Source organism: Orbicella faveolata, unplaced genomic scaffold (genome assembly GCF_042242905.1).
Source record: "Orbicella faveolata isolate gen_17 unplaced genomic scaffold, um_ofav_v1 contig_3, whole genome shotgun sequence".
NCBI classification, from domain to species: domain Eukaryota; kingdom Metazoa; phylum Cnidaria; class Anthozoa; order Scleractinia; family Merulinidae; genus Orbicella; species Orbicella faveolata.
Genome location: NW_028301558.1, coordinates 1,446,337 through 1,462,041, shown reverse-complemented (window position 1 = coordinate 1,462,041; position 15,705 = coordinate 1,446,337). Strand labels below are relative to the sequence as shown.

The following is a 15,705-nucleotide window of genomic DNA, read 5'->3' as shown; positions in this document are numbered from 1 at the left end:
CATCTTTGACGCTGACAGTTATGCTATTTACATGGGCGTCTGTGGCCCAGGCACGCAACACCTTGTGAAGTGGCGAACTATAGTTGATTTTTTCATAAGGCCGTCCTTTAATATCAAACCGGGCTAAAATATCTGATCTTTTCCCGTTCAAAAAGTTTTTGGTTTTGTCGAGCAGATCGCAATGAACGAAGTAGGTCGTTGGAGATGTAAGCCGTTTTACGTATGTTATAAGTTTTCAATTCCGCCCAACACCAAGCAAATGGGCTAAATCACGGTCAAGGGTAATTTGCTTTGCTCCAAAATTTCTGATTACAAGCTGAGCAACAGGTTGATTTGTTTCTGTTTCTATTTCGCGGTATTCATATTGGTCAAACAGGACGTCTATTTTTTGCCAAGCTCTCTAAAGTGTAATGCCCCGGGGGGATTTTAGCAACTGATAAGCCTTGAGCATTATCGGGGTTACCCAAGCCCGCGCTTCCTTCTTTTTCAATATTATGCCAGCTATTGTACAAACTGCAAGAGAGGAGTTTCATGAAATGTACCTTCAGGATCGGCTCCTCAAAGTACACAGTTTCTCCGTTATTTTTAGCGACAATCGTAAGCACAACCATTTTATATTGTACAAATATAACATATTCAAAATAGACGAGTTCAAAGAATTTTAAAAATGGGCGCAAAGCCCAGATACAAAAGCCAAAGAAGCCGCGGCCAAGACGAGCGCGTGGGCCGCATTCACAAAACAATTCCCGAATGCTGACAAAAACCAATTCGTGGTACAAATAAATATTGATTAAAAGTGCGACATCACAGCAGAAATGTTTTTCAAAGCAGGAGAGGGGGCGCTTCAAAGCGTGTTTGGCTCGGACAGGCACTTTTGAAGTTAGGCAATGAAAGCCGCGTTTGGTCTGATGGGCGTGGCAGGCTTTTCCCATCAATTGTCGCCCCTGAAAACCAAAAACAGCATTGCCAATCCCAGCCTTAGATTTCACACAAGCAGCGCCAAGCCTTAAGAAAATCTTCAGCGAAGAGATTAAAATCTATGTGAGCTACTTCGTCACAGAGCGTGCAAAGATACCAGCTGGCGGTGGATGAAGCGAAGGTAAGACTCAACCTAGCGGTGTGCCCTGGCGCGTGGCTGATGCCCGCGAGAATGATCATCAACACAGAAAGCACAGTTGGCTACAACAATAAGCTCAAACAGGCAGTTGCTGGAATGAAACTGGGGGTGAACAATGAGGTGAATCCAAGCACAAAAAAATCTGGGCTTTAAAACAATGGAAGGAAGGCCATCAAAAATCAACCCGCCAAACAGCCATCCTTCCAACCCGATTCACAAAGCAGCAACTGCAGCCAACGGCTGAATCAAAAAAGCCCATGGCGTCAGCACAAAAAATAGAGCCCGCTTCCACTAGTGGCCCCGCTAGCGGGGCTGGTGGAAGCAACACAGCATCTCCACCGGCTGTGGCAGACAAAACACCGTAACACGAAGTCAAGAAAACAGCTGTCATTATAGGTGTGGTACGCCTTGCGACGTTGCTATTCATGGCAGCACGTCAACAGCGCTTTTTGATATATTTTTCGAATACAAATGTGACCGCGGCAAGAATCGGCAGCCAGATGTGCTCGGCGAGATAGCTTACCACTTGCCCCGCTGTTTTGCAAAGGAAGCTCACAATCGAGCCAATCAGCTTGGGCAGCATAGAACCAAGTGTCGCACCTATATTCTGAAAACCTTTTCCCAAAGCTTTGCCAGTGGCTTTCAAAGACTTAGTAATTGTGCCGACGACAGCCCCGATTGTGGCTCCTGCAGCGACAAGAGCGGCGGTCACTGTCACTCCATATTTTTTGAAGACCTCTTTGATTCTTTCAGAGAGAGGCCGCACCCTTTCTCTTTCCTCAACCTGAGTTTGCAAACGCGCGAGCTCGTCGTTCCTTTGTTCCACCCTGGCCTCTGCCGCTTCTTTTTCGGAGGACGAAGCGTTTTCATCTTGCATGATCGCCTGATCTTCCTCGTTTTGACGCTGCAGCTCGCTTTTTCGCTCTTTCAGGTCATCTAAAGGTTTTGTACTGTTCAGCATTTCTTCCATGGCATTTCTTTCACTTTTTTGTGCTGCTATTCTTGATCTGAGTCTTTTGACCTTTGCTTTTTCGTTTTCCTTGTTTTTTGCTTGTTTTTCAAGCGGGGCCAATTCTTTTTTTAAGTTTTTTTCATCGTTTTCATAATTCTTTATTAGCATCTTTTGCTTGTCAATTTCTGATGTCATTTCCATATTAGTGCCAAGTTCGTCATGAAGGGCATCAAGCCGTGCTTGAGCTCTCTCCCTTTTTTGTATAATTTCTTGCAGCTTTTGATCGTTTTTTACCTTTTCTGCAGCGAGGGCCTAATCTGTTTTGGTTTTTGTTTTTTCGATCTCTTAAAGGACCACACGCAACCAGTGTGCTTTGTGCGTCTTTGTGATTGTTATTATGCGGGAATTCGCGGACATTTCTCACATGTCGACTTGTCATACACACGTGCGTGAAGTAAGAGAAGTCTAGAAGATGGACGAAAGCGAAGGAACTTCCGTTAATGTGGCGAATGACAGCGAGGATAGTAAAGTTGGTGAAGGATTGATAAACTTTTACGGGTCTCCAGTAGGTCGTATAGCGGTTTCGCATCGAAGCACCGAGTTACCGGGAACTTCTCGAGAAGGTTCACGTGTGGTGAGTTCCATCGATTTTGGCAATATTTCTAAATGATTATGGAACACTCATAATTATTCTAATGATTTTGAACAGACTTGCCAGTGCAAAAACACTTGTAGCAGGAAAAGTGGGAAATTTCGTGGATGTTTGTCGTGATGCTGGTTTGAGGTGCGCGGCGACTTATGTATGTGGCAGTTCTGCAAAGCCGTGCAGAAACATATAAGAATCTGTGTCTGCTACCAATTCTCCAGGCAATGGGGAGTTTAATAAACCACGACGGCGACGCCGAGGACAACGTCGGTTAAAAAATGAACTTATAATTTACCTTAATCTTGCGACACCCTAAAGTCATTTAGTTTGTTTCTCACTGTCCAAATTACCTCGAAACTGAATATGGAACAGCGTTAAATTCGGAAAATAAATTTAAAAAATTAACCGTTGTCGTTCGCGTTCTCCAGGCAACGCAGAATTTGGTCATTTTACGTTGTTGTTTTGCAGTGGACGGCAAAGACATGTACCAAGAATTACAACGCACGTGCACAGCCATTGTTCTGCTCATTAAACCTTTTGTTTAGCGACGTTCCAGTTGCTGTTGCCGTCGTGGTTTTCTTAAACTGCCTAATACTGCAACAAATCAACGCCCTAGCAGTGCATTCGAAAGGCACCAGTTAGCCCAAGTAAAACGTGTGCCATAATTCCAGTGTACTGGTGTAGCTAGTGTTGTCAAAGTTGTGATGAAAATCCTAATATTGTACTTATATTCCTACTGTCTTTGCACCAGTTTCATAGTCAAGTTTAATAGTTTTTAATACACCTCTTCTAATTTACGGTTTTATGCCGGAAACATTTCGTATCGCGTCTTAAAATTCAATCCCCTTTATAATATTTTATCTTCTTGCTGTCGTTTATAATTTCTCTGAAGTCTTTCCTTGTTGAACGAAAACTTTTATCCTCAAGTTATAATTCCCTTATTATAAATACCACCTTCATTTCATTTTATTTCTGTTCGAGCACCAGTTGCTCAAAAATCTTTCAATACAATAAAGGTAAAACAAAAATGAATTCGTAGCACAAGCCTAAACTATCGCAGCATACAAACCCCTGACCACATAAATTATCTGCTTTGGACTTCACACCAGAGATGCATTTGTCAGGTCTAAAGAACTTTTTTTACTTATCAGGTTTTCATTGAGTCACTGACCGTAGATCATATCAACAGACTTCTGCTTGAAGTGTTATGCACAGGGCGAGGATGTCTTGAATATGCAAGGCAGCTGGTGAATAGCGAGAACCCCGAACCTGACAGACCAATGGGTGAAGATGGCTCACCAGACTGGTGTGTCTGCAATGTCTGTGTTGATATGGCCAGCGAAGAAGAGAACAAATGCTGTGGTAAGAGGTCATGTGTAACCTCATACGAGATGTTCAGGAATGTTGTTTTGGACAGGGAAGTCCTCAGTATAGCTATCAGGGCACGGTGTGACATAAGAGCAGAAAATGCTGACTTTGAAATGAACAGCTATCCTAAGGCTGCATACAGGCAATACATCCTTTGGAAATATGGAAAGTTGGGCAAAGGCAATCGTAGAGTTTGCCCATCTTGTGTTGTTAGACTAGTGAGACAAACACATCCTGCTCCTGATGGGGAATATATGAGATTCAGAACACACTGAACAGCAATAGTTCTTCTGAAGCCATTATATTCAGGAGTTTTAACAATAAGAAAGATTGTTAGATTAAAGTCTGGTGTCAAATTCAATAGTAAGTGAGAGCTTCATGTATTAAATTCAAGATGTGTACAACAATATTAGGATTAATTTTATTCCTGCATTTTTTTTGCGGTTTCCCCGCACTGAACAAAGTCATTTTGAAGCAAAGAAAATTTCACTTTGGAGAATCCTTGATACCTCTTCTACTGAAACGGGATAGTCTAGCCTGAACTAATTCTGCTGTGCAAGGGGCCTCTTTCATAGCAATAGTGGCTGCCATTCTCTTTGGGTGATTTGGCAGAAATGTTTTATGTCTGACAATTGTTTCAGTGTCAGAAGCCCTCTTCTTAAGGATTTTAGCTGCCATCACTGCCCAGTGTGGGTACTTCTTGGGTTCTTTTACTGGATCCACCCTCCAATTCTTGGACCTCTTACTGTAGGTTTTTTTGTACTGGACCTGGCCCTTGGAGTCTTCCAAACCAGTTCAGAATAAATGAACATTGTGATCCAATGCTGCCAGAAGAATCGTTGTTATAAAAACATACATGTAGCTGCAGTGTGAAAGAGTGATAAAATTCACTGATGAGAAATGTAAAAAAGTAATCAAAATCATTGCTATCAGTTCTTTCTATGATAGATAAACACGGGGTACAAGGATTGTTGGAACTGATCTTCACTAATATGTTCAAAAATAAGTTACTCTGGTCTGTGACTTCTACACTTGTAGTTTCTGACTCTTTTGCTGGCACAGGTTTCACACTCCAGAACACAACAACATTTGCTGGTTATTTACCACACTTTCTACTACCCAGGAAAGAAAAAATGTTAAAACAAATTCACCAATTTTGCCATGAAAGATGCCAACCCTATTGAAGGAAAACATTAGGAGTGCGGACAAATGTACATGTACATGTATATTTTAAATGAGCCAGCTTACCTAAATGCTATCCTCTTCGAAGCATACTTCAGCATCATGGAATTGAAACTTTCGAGTTTACTGGTATGCCTAAGCAAACAATGAGTAGAACAATAAGTACAAAAGTTACTGTTACTAACAAGTTTGTTTAGAATCTAAAGTCTTGCCTGGGATAAAGACAATGTACTTTTGTGTCCTTGTTGTCAGTTCAATGCACACACTAGTGAATAAATTTTTAGTACCAACAAAAACTTTTTGTTCATGCTAATAATTTATTCACTAGTGTAAATCAGTCTTTACACTGATTTGAGTTTGAGTCACAGAAATGCCAAGAATTGTTAATTTTTAATTACAATTTCTTTCATCATCATTTATCCATTCTCCAAGTGGAGAATTGGGCCGTAAGCTATCTGCCTCCAGGCTGTTTTGTCCTCCGCAGCCGATGCTGCTGCTGCCCATGTTCTTAAACCTTCCTTTTCCAGCTTCCTTTCGACAGTCCTTCTCCAAGTCTCGCGCGGTCGACCCCGTTTCCGTTTGCCTTCAGGTACCCATGTGAGAGCAATTCGTGGATGTGAGTGGTGATCCATTCTGAGGACGTGACCCAGCCACGTCCATCTCCTCCTTGCCACTGGCTTGCTTATTGTCTCCATTCCTGCTCTTGCTCTAATCTCCTCGTTTGTTATCCGCATTGGCCAGTAGATCTTTAATATCCGACGATGGCTCTTATGTAAGAACGCATCCAGTTTTTCTCATCTGTTTTGGTTATTCGCCAGCATTCACAACCATACAGCAACACCGAGATGACATTAGCTTTGAAAATTTTGATCTTAGTCTTGTAGGTAAATTGACTGTTCTTCCAGATCTTATCTAACTTACTGTATGCAGCCCTTGCTTTCTCTAGCCTTGCTTTGATGTCTTCTTCTGTGCCACCGGACTTGCTGATGTATGCACCCAAGTACACAAAACTCTCTACATCTTCAATATCGTGTTCGTCAACCTGAACATTCTCATTGCTGGTCGTGTTCAGTCTGAGGAGTTTTGTCTTTTCAGAGTTGATCTTCAAACCAGTTTTCTTGCTGTTAGTGCTGAGATTTTTCACTTTCTGTTGGATTTGACATTTCGTACTGGATGTAAGAGCAATGTCATCAGCAAAGTCCAAGTCGTCTAACTTGGACCACAATTTCCATTTAATGCCAGTGTTAGCGCCCGTTACTGTTCTTCTCATGATCCAGTCGATCACGAGTAAGAACAGAAACCCTCACATGTTACACCCCTGCTTTACGCCGGACTTCACATCAAACCAGTCCGTTTGACCTGTACCGTCAACAACCGCACATTGGCTGTCATCATACATTACGTTGACCATTCTGACAAGCTTCGACGGTATCCCATAACTCTCCATGATCTTCCACAAGGTTTTCCTGTGAACGCTGTCAAAAGCCTTTTCGTAGTCGACAAAGCATACATATAAGCTGGAGTTCCATTCCACTGCTTGCTCTACGATGTTCCTGAGAACGAATGTCTGCTCTGTCGTACTCCTTCCTTTCCTGAAACCAGCTTGCTCCTTCCGTAGCTTTGCATCAACACCACCCGATATTCTTCTGATCAATACCTTGCCTATCACTTTTGCAGCAACAGACATCAGAGTAATTCCCCGCCAGTTTCCACACTTGGTGAGATCCCCTTTTTTGGCAATCTTGACAATGAGACCCTTCCTCCAATCTGCGGGGACAATCTCATTGACCCATATCTCACGGAAAAGGTCGTGAAGTACGTCGACTGTCGTTGTAATGTCAGCCTTGAGCAGTTCAACTGTCACGCAGTCTATGCCAGATGCTTTGCCTGCTTTCATGCTAATTTATGGCGCTCCTGATCTCGGCTTTATTTATGGGGCCTGATGGTATCTCTTCTATAACTTCCATGTCGCTAATCACTTCGGCCTCGCGTTCTGGGTTGGGCCTATTCAGTATTTCAGCAAAGTGCTCTTTCCATCTTTGTTGCACCTCCTCTTCTTTTGTCAACAAATTGCCTTCCTTGTTCCTTACCATGTCAATTTTCTTTGGTGGCTCGCAGCACAGCCTTCTCGTAGCATCGTACACATCTTTCATCTGCCCACACTTAGCAGCATCCTCTGCCTCTTGTGCTATATTGTTAGCCCACTCTCTCTTATCCTTTCTCAAACTTTTCTTCAATTCTAGATCTTTCTTCCTGTATTCCTGCTGCAGTCTTGCCCTAAGACGTTCCGACCTTGTGCCGGCTAACTTTTGCTTTAGCTGTTTCCTTTCTTCAATTCCCTTCCAGCTTTCTGGGCTGATCCAGCTCTTATTTTTCCTTGTTCTGTAGCCTAGCACATCCTTGGCCGTCTCACAGTAAGTGTCTTTGATCTTTCTCCAGCTTTTTCTCTACTTCGTTATCACGTGCTACTTCGCCCTCCTCTTCCTGTCCAGTATTTACGTCACAATCATCTTCTAGCAGTAAACAGATGAACCTGTTCTTTAGTTCCAACTGAAATTGCTTCCTAATTTCAGGAACATTCAGCTTACCGGTCTCGTATCTTCTGACTTGTACTGCTCTCCTGCCTGTTCTGTTTAGCTTAAGCAGTGTCTTAGCAATCACAAGGTTGTGGTCACTTGCACAGTCTGCACCCCTATACGCCCTTACATCCTGTACTGATCGTTTAAAATTGGATCTAACGGCCACGTGATCGATCTGGTTGTGATATTGGCCATTCGGTGAAGTCCACGTGTATCTGTGTATTTCTTTGTGTGGGAACATAGTCGATGCAATAGCAAGATTGTTCAGTGCACAGAAAGACACAAAACGCTCCCCGTCGCTCCTCTCCCCTGTCAAACCAAACTTTCCTACAATGCCTTCCTCTCCAAGTTGTTGGTCACCCACTTTTGCATTCCAGTCGCCTATGACCAAGAGCATGTCGTGCCTCGGCACTTCATCCACGATCTTTTGTAACTGTTCATAGAAGTCGTCCTTCACATCATCATCTGCCTCGTTGGTTAGGGCATAGACCTGGATGACTGTTGTCTTGATGAAGCGTGAGAAGAAGCGAGCTTCTACGATGCGGTCACTTATCGGTCTCCAGCTGTCTAAGCATTGGGCGACTTTCTTTGACATGATTATTGCGACCACACTCTGATGTACATCGTCGTCCCTGCCTGAGTATATGATGGTTTCGCCTGTTCGTGCTTTCAAACGTCCAAATCCCGACCACCTGCATTCACTTATCCCTAATATACCAATGCCATAACGAGTCATCTCAGCTGTGATCTGGGCTGTTTTTCCTACCGAGAACATAGTTCTCACATTCCAACATCCCACCTTTACTTTAGTTTTGGGGTTTGCCAACGAACTGTTCGGAGAATGGGCCCCCTTTCGGCTTTCACCCATAGTCGTCATACTTCCGTCGACCCAGCTAATAAAGGCATCGTCTGGGGTCCGGCATGTCGTTGTACTACACCCATTGTAGCCTGTATACATCGAGATTCCAGTTTCCGTAATCACAATGTTTTATGGGGTGAGGTGATTGGCCTCACGCCCAACCCCCAACCTGGAGCGCCAGGGTTTTTCTGTCGGGGTTTTCCTTCCCTTAGTCACAGATTCCGGTTATTTGAAGGTGCCGAACACTCGCCTTTTGCCACTGTCGCTCAGCTGCTAGCTACTGCTAGCATTGCCAGCGGCTACGAAAACGAGGACGTGCGACATATGACTTCGCTGGCAGAGCCTATATTAGACGGAAAGGCATTTCTCAGCATTTACGGGGAGAGCATTGGTGACCCTTGCTAACCCCACTGGGACCTTATACCAGCGCTTAGCCCCCTACAATTTCTTTACTTACCTAAATTTCACATAAAATGCCAATGTTTTGAGCCGAGCACGATCCATAACAATGTCATGTACAACCTTGTGTGACTTTGAGTCGATATCAAGGAAGGTCTTCCCCTCTTCAGTTGAAACAAGGGGACCATGTGAGCATTCTCCTTCAACCCACTCATGCTCCCCACACACATGATGTATGACACCGAGCCACATGTCCTAAACAAAACCAAACAACATACAGCTAAAAAACAAAACAAAAAAACAGTCACAGTTTACCCACTTGTTCACATGTAGATGTGCATGTTGTAGTTTAAATTTGTCTTTGGTTTGAACTTTTAAACATGCAAATCAAATTATTAACCATTAAGACTTGTAACAATTTATACCTGGATATAAAATGCTACCATTTCCTATACAAGGAAAAGTACTATCTTTTGCTCGGATGGAAGTATGTCAGTGTTTTCTCTAATAAGTACATTCAGGGAGACATTGAATATACTCGACACTTACCCTGAGGGTTTCTTCATCGCCATCACACTGCTCTGCACAGTGCCAAAAGTGGTTCCTAATGGATTCAATCCACTGACTTATACCATCGCACCCTCGCACTTTAGCAGCCTACAATAAGAATTCCACATAATAAGTAGCATGCAATGTTTGAGTCAATGTGATATGATTGGCTATATTTTCTATGGCATGGTATAAATATATATACATATATAACTATTTAAGGGAAGGCCATTATAAGCTGTTATCAGCTTCATATACTATTGTATCATAAGTTTGCAGTACTCACAGCACTCAGTTTGGCAGTCAATTTACATGACGTGCCACATGTCCAAAGAGTGGAATAGATCCTCAAGATGGCTTGGATTTTGCTCTGAATCAGAATTGCTCACAGTCACAATCACAATTGCTCTGAATCAGAATTGCTCGCAATCAGATGTAAGTAGTGCTCCATTATGGTATAAACACAATACTTAGCACTGTGCCCTGGTGAATCATTTCTCCCATCACCAGCCAAAGCCAACTCTTCACCTTTAAAGACCTCCCACATCTTCTCTTTCATTGCTTCCCACAGTTCCTTTACAACTGGGGTCACACACATCGTCTGAATTCGAGAAAATGTACTTTCTGACAAAAACCGCACATTCAAAAACTTCATAAGCATGCTTAGCTTATCAAAGTCGTTCCCTGAGACACCAATTGAGGCAGCAAGAAGAACTGTAGCTGAATAGACCTTTTGGCCTCTTTTAACACCAAGCACAGCAGAAGACTCCCACATGCCATTATGTCCCTCAGTACATTTCCAGCTAACAATCAATACACCCCCTTCAGATTATGTATTGACCACAGAACACTGTCCAACACAACCCTTAATTTGACAGTTTCTCTCAAATAAATTGAGAATCTCCTGCACCTCAGAAACAATTCTCCCCGTATGAAAATGTGACAAAAATTCATCAAGATCACTGTCCATGTTGCACACCTCTTTCATAACATCATCTACTTTTTTCTGAAGCATTTCCATATTATTCTGAGGAGTGTTTTCATCAGTTGTAACAGCAGCATCTGGAATACCACGAGTGGAGGTACAAGATTGAACAATCTGCTGCTGAGGCTGTACTTCAGGTTCACCAGCTGTGGCTATAACAGGGTTGGAGCTAGATGATTGAATACTATGCAGCTGAAGTATTATTTCAGGTTCAACAGCTGTAGCTACTACAAATCCATTTGCTTCAGCTTCACCATGGTTGAGACAGAGGTCTTTATCACTGAATGTAGAGTGTGTCTCTAAGTTGATGTAATGACAATTTGGATCCTCTTCCTCCTCCTCCTCCTCCTCCTCCTCACTGTCCAAGTAACTGCTCAAAATTGCACTCAAAGTCACACTTAGGTCAGTGCTTTGGTCTTTCTCTGGGCTGAAAATAGAAAAAATTATATCACTGCTGACAAGTTCATATTTGACACTATTCTAAACATTTCATTGCTTCAGCAGATTAGCCAACACTGCAACAGCAGCCACATGTAAAATCTGTACCGTAAGCATAATTTTACATGCACTGTTCTAGACAAGAATGCAAACTTCAATCAACTGTTAAATAATCAATTGCAACTTATGATAAATTATTAGGGCTAAATGTCAAATGCATCACTTCCCCTTTTCAAAGATGTATAATACATGTACTTAGCTACAAAATGAAGCTTGTTTACATCCCAGCTTTGGTCAATGAATGTACCATATGCTGAACTTACAAAGGCTGGCTGAATGACACAAGTGAAGGGTCCTCCTCTCTGATGTAGTTATCGTCCACTTTCACATGAACTGATGAAAATGACAGAAAAAGTCACAAATTATTTCACTAAAATCAATAGAAGAATCATGACAACAGAATACTGTAAAGGCCCATGAAGTTACTTAAGGAAAAGTAGCACAAGGTATTTTCCAGAAGTCACAAATAAATAGACAAGCTGGTAAGATTTTGTACTATCCTTTGCATAGTCATGAATAGAATGTGGGCCTCAAAAATGTCCGCAGCTTTACAATTAAGTGCAAGGTTATACAGAAATCTTGCTGACTACCCTGCACTAGTGCTTCATACACCTTACAAGGTCAAGCCTACTTCCTTTGTGCACCATTCTGTGACTTGCCTTTCTAAGCTTTTGTCAAAAATGGCATGCACAAACAGTGGGCTCACCTGCATGTATTCAATTGATATACTGTAGATGTTGTAAACAAAGGAGACAATTAAATATTATTGACAAAAATATGTATGAATACACACCTTTCATCGTCAATACTACAGGTAGTTTCAGAGTGCTCAGATTCTGACAGAGGGCTGTCCTTGAAAGGATTTCCCTTCAGTGAAGCAAACGAAGGATTTATGGTGGCTGCCTTTTCCCAGGAGGTGGTAAGGTTCCACATGGAGGTTTGCCTCGAGTCATTCACTTGAGGACTAGCTACTGTGGAGCCAGTGACATTACCCTCAATAGTACTAATAAAATATGAAGGTGGAGAACTATTTAAAGACTATTATTCTTACTACCATAAAGGGCAAATATTGCATGCTTGTTTTAGACTTGAAAAAATAGGATCAGGCAGAAAAATTGTCACATTTTCTTATGACCACCTGAAACTCTCATAAAAGGCAGAATGAAGTGCAAAAGTAATACCATCACACAAAAACTGCACAGACTGAAAGGAAAAAAATTAAACTTATGGGTAATAGATTTCCAATATATGCAAAGAATATACATTTTAAAACACTAACATACCTTTCAGCAAGAGTGTGCCTTGCTTGTGAACGTGTCTTTGGCAGAGGAGTTGACTCAAATAAAGGTCTCTTATCTGATGAAGAATGATGAATCAATAGGCAAATATTATGCTACCCAACGTATTATGACAAACGCTGGTTGCTGCCAGACGGGATCCACACAGAGCCGATTGAATTCCGCATGGCATAAGCAGGCAGAAGCTGTGTGTTTGGCGGGACAACCAAAAGCTTGCCATGTACAAACCTCAGCATAGGGCTATCATGCAAATAATATTAAACAGGCTCATCAGGCTGGGTCACAGCCCTTTCAAGGTTGTGGTTGTGGACCGGGTCTGTGGCTCTTTGAAACCCCCCTTCTAGCTCACCGGGCTGGTAGAGAAAGTGAGCATTCACGTTGGAGGGAAGCTTTTTTTCATTCACACCAACAGACCTTGAATAAGGAGTGGAGGGTTGGGAGGTGACAGACTTCTCTTTGATAGCATCAGCCGGCTTTTTGCCAGTCAGGCGAGTGACTTCTTTGTTCAGAGCGGCAACAACGTCGGGGAGCCTTGTGACCCATGCGGTTGACCACTGGCCAGAAGGCAGTAGCATTTCCACGGCATACTGATAGCCGAACAAGCGCTCGGCCAGCGTGCCGTTGAAATGCTCATCGATGGCTTGGTCTCAGTGAATTTCAGCATGCCCACAGCAGATATAGGTTGTGTGGTTTTCCATTTCTTTGGTCACGCTTCCCATGAACTTGCGCCCAGGATTGACCTGCAGCATGTGCAGCCAAGCCAAAGGGCTGTGCCTGTAAATTGACTGGAAAGCTTTTGCAACCTCAGCAGAGTCTTTCGAGGTCAGAGGCTTGGTTTTTTTTTGTAGCGGCTGGCAACGTCAACAACGGCCAGTGCATATTTGTAAATTTTGCACCGTGCGGGAGCTTGTTGTGAGGCAGAAAAAGAAGGTCCACTTGGTGGACCGTGTTAGGCGTCGCTACGTTGAATTTGGGACAAGGAATGTAGCGCAGCACGGGGAGATAGATCTGTCAGAGAGCCTGTTTGATGAGCCACTGCTTGGTGGTTTCTTCACTAGTGGATGCAGCATCCGCTAATTTTTTGAAGGCAGCAATGCCTTTCCAGTAGCCCATGAGGCTGTAGTAGACTTTTGCGAGCTGCTTTTCAGTGTCCATATTGTAACACCAGTAGTGCCGTTTTAAAATACAAGCATTTTCAAAGAAGAGGAAAAGCCGCGTAGCCGAGAGTGAGCGCGCTGCCGCCCACAAAAAGCAACTCGCCTTGCTTGTGCTGCTCACTGGGTTGATAAAAGTCAACGAATTGAGGTTCTTTGGGTGGTGTGATTTGCTTCTCTAGGTGGGCCAGGTTATAGAGTTTACATGCGTAATCGGTGTTCGTGAAGTTCTGCTTCGCTTGTTGTTTGATTTCTCTGTGGGTTTGAATCCAACCAAGAAGCTTCGTGCACTCACACATGTATCTGGCCATAGTGGCCTGATAATCTTTAAGGGCTTTCTTGTGCCACTTTTTCTTTCTCTGCTGTCACCAGACAAATATTTGGCAAGATAGTTCCCGCCAGTGAAAGTAGCGGCATTAAGAATAGCACCTCCGACCATCATCACAATGCTAGCCATCATTAAAAACACATATTTTTAATTGTTGTTCGTTACACAGAGGTCAGAAGAATCTTTTTGTCTTCGAGGTACTCTTTTACCGCGACACTGCCCGCCAGGAGAGCTGTGAATTTTGCATAGTTCATGCTGCTGCTGCTCGGGTCAGCAGTGAAGTTCTCTTTCACCACCTTTTTCGCAATCCAGCCGATGCCGGTGGCTAAGCCAGTACGAACGGCCACATCCAAAAACGTTTTGACGAGCTTGTTTTCAGACATCTGTTCTTCGAACATATATGGCGCATTTTTTATTTTTTAAAATAAAAAAACAATGGCCAGCCTCATGTGGAAGAAATCAGGAATCTGCTGCAGGCTGCGGTAAAACCTCTTCTTCCGAAGTGAACAGCACAGAAATAAGATGGCGGACAGTTTTGAAAACTTTTTTGTTGAAGTTAATCCAAAGCAGCCCTATTCCAAAAAAAGGTAGCAGTGCTGATAAAAGCCTGTTGGACGTCAACTTTTGGTTTCATTTTTAATGAATGAGAGAAAAGTTTAATTGATTTTTCAATCCATAGGGCGGAGGCCTTTTCTTTGAATTGGCTGCTGCCTTGCCCAGCCGGGGGCATTTCATTTGTGTCAACACTTGCTTGCATCGAAGGAGGAGGGGCTGGCTGTGGACTGGTGCTGAAAACTTTTTTATCTCTTCGCGTTTGTCGTAGGTCCAATGATTGAAGCTAGAATGCTGATGACACTGAGCCATTGAGTTGTGAGAACGTTTTTTCTAGCTTCGCTTGGAGCTTCACATGACTCTTCGCGTGACTCTTCGAGTCTGGGTGAGGCCGCAGTAAGCCTATTATTTGCAATGATGACAGCAGCTTCAGCCACAGCTTTTTTTCTGTACTTCGCGCACCTGTCTTGTTTTCTCAGCAATGGTTTTGCCCGCAGCCACCCGCTTGGGGTTTTTCACCGGCTGTGGCTTGGTGGTTGGTATTTTTGAAGTCACCTGCGGCTGCGGTGAGGCTGCAGCTGCAGTTTGAGTGAATCTGCCATTACTTTAGTGAACAAAAAATAACTAATTGAGGAATTGCTAGCCAATGCTGACCAATTCAGCAGTTTGCTCAACAACTTCATCAACACCATTTAAGTGGATACCTGTCTGCATCATGGGTTGCGGCCTTGCAATCTTGCAATCTGCTGCTTGAGGCCATCTTGGAAAAGCTCGCCCGCATATTCTTCAAAGATGGCCTTCGTGGTCTTGGTTGAAGGGTTGTAAAACAGCACGAGCGCTGCCACATTTTCACAGAAAGGCTTCACAATGCTGGAGAGCTGCCGAGCCAGCACCCGCACGCTGATGTTCGTGGGGCACGCAGAGAAGCCAAGCTTGACAAGCTCACCAGTCCGCCCTTTTGCGTCTTTGGAGACCACACAGTCATCAAGGACTATCAGCGTGTTTGTGCCTTCAAAATACAAGCTCGCCTCTTTTAGCCAAAGTTCCACTTCGTGCTGATGATGACATACAACCACGGGTCTCTCAGCAAAGCAGTGAAGTGTCTTGTTATAAGCAAACGTCGGGCAGATGAGCACGATGTAATCAGACCTGCCACAAAAAGGGCTGCAGAGCTGGTTCATGAAGAACTGCGTTTTCCCTGAGTTGGTAGGCCCCACGATGAGCGCGTTGAAGGGGATG

The 15,705-nt window shown here is 43.3% G+C and overlaps 2 pseudogenes across 1 annotated transcript; one reads left to right on the top strand and one right to left on the bottom strand.

The window, feature by feature from the left end:
* The first annotated feature begins 2,541 nt into the window (after nt 1-2,541).
* On the top strand, nt 2,542-4,410 carry LOC149106033 (uncharacterized; annotated as a pseudogene).
* An 82-nt stretch (nt 4,411-4,492) lies between these two features.
* On the bottom strand, nt 4,493-13,897 carry LOC110048776 (uncharacterized; annotated as a pseudogene). Its single transcript, XR_016209915.1, has 10 exons — nt 13,693-13,897; nt 12,782-13,078; nt 12,418-12,490; nt 11,928-12,137; nt 11,398-11,475; nt 9,938-11,063; nt 9,652-9,759; nt 9,161-9,357; nt 5,332-5,400; nt 4,493-4,945 (listed from the first exon to the last, which is right to left on the bottom strand). The product of XR_016209915.1 is annotated as an uncharacterized LOC110048776 (transcript).
* Between the last annotated feature and the right edge of the window lie 1,808 nt (nt 13,898-15,705).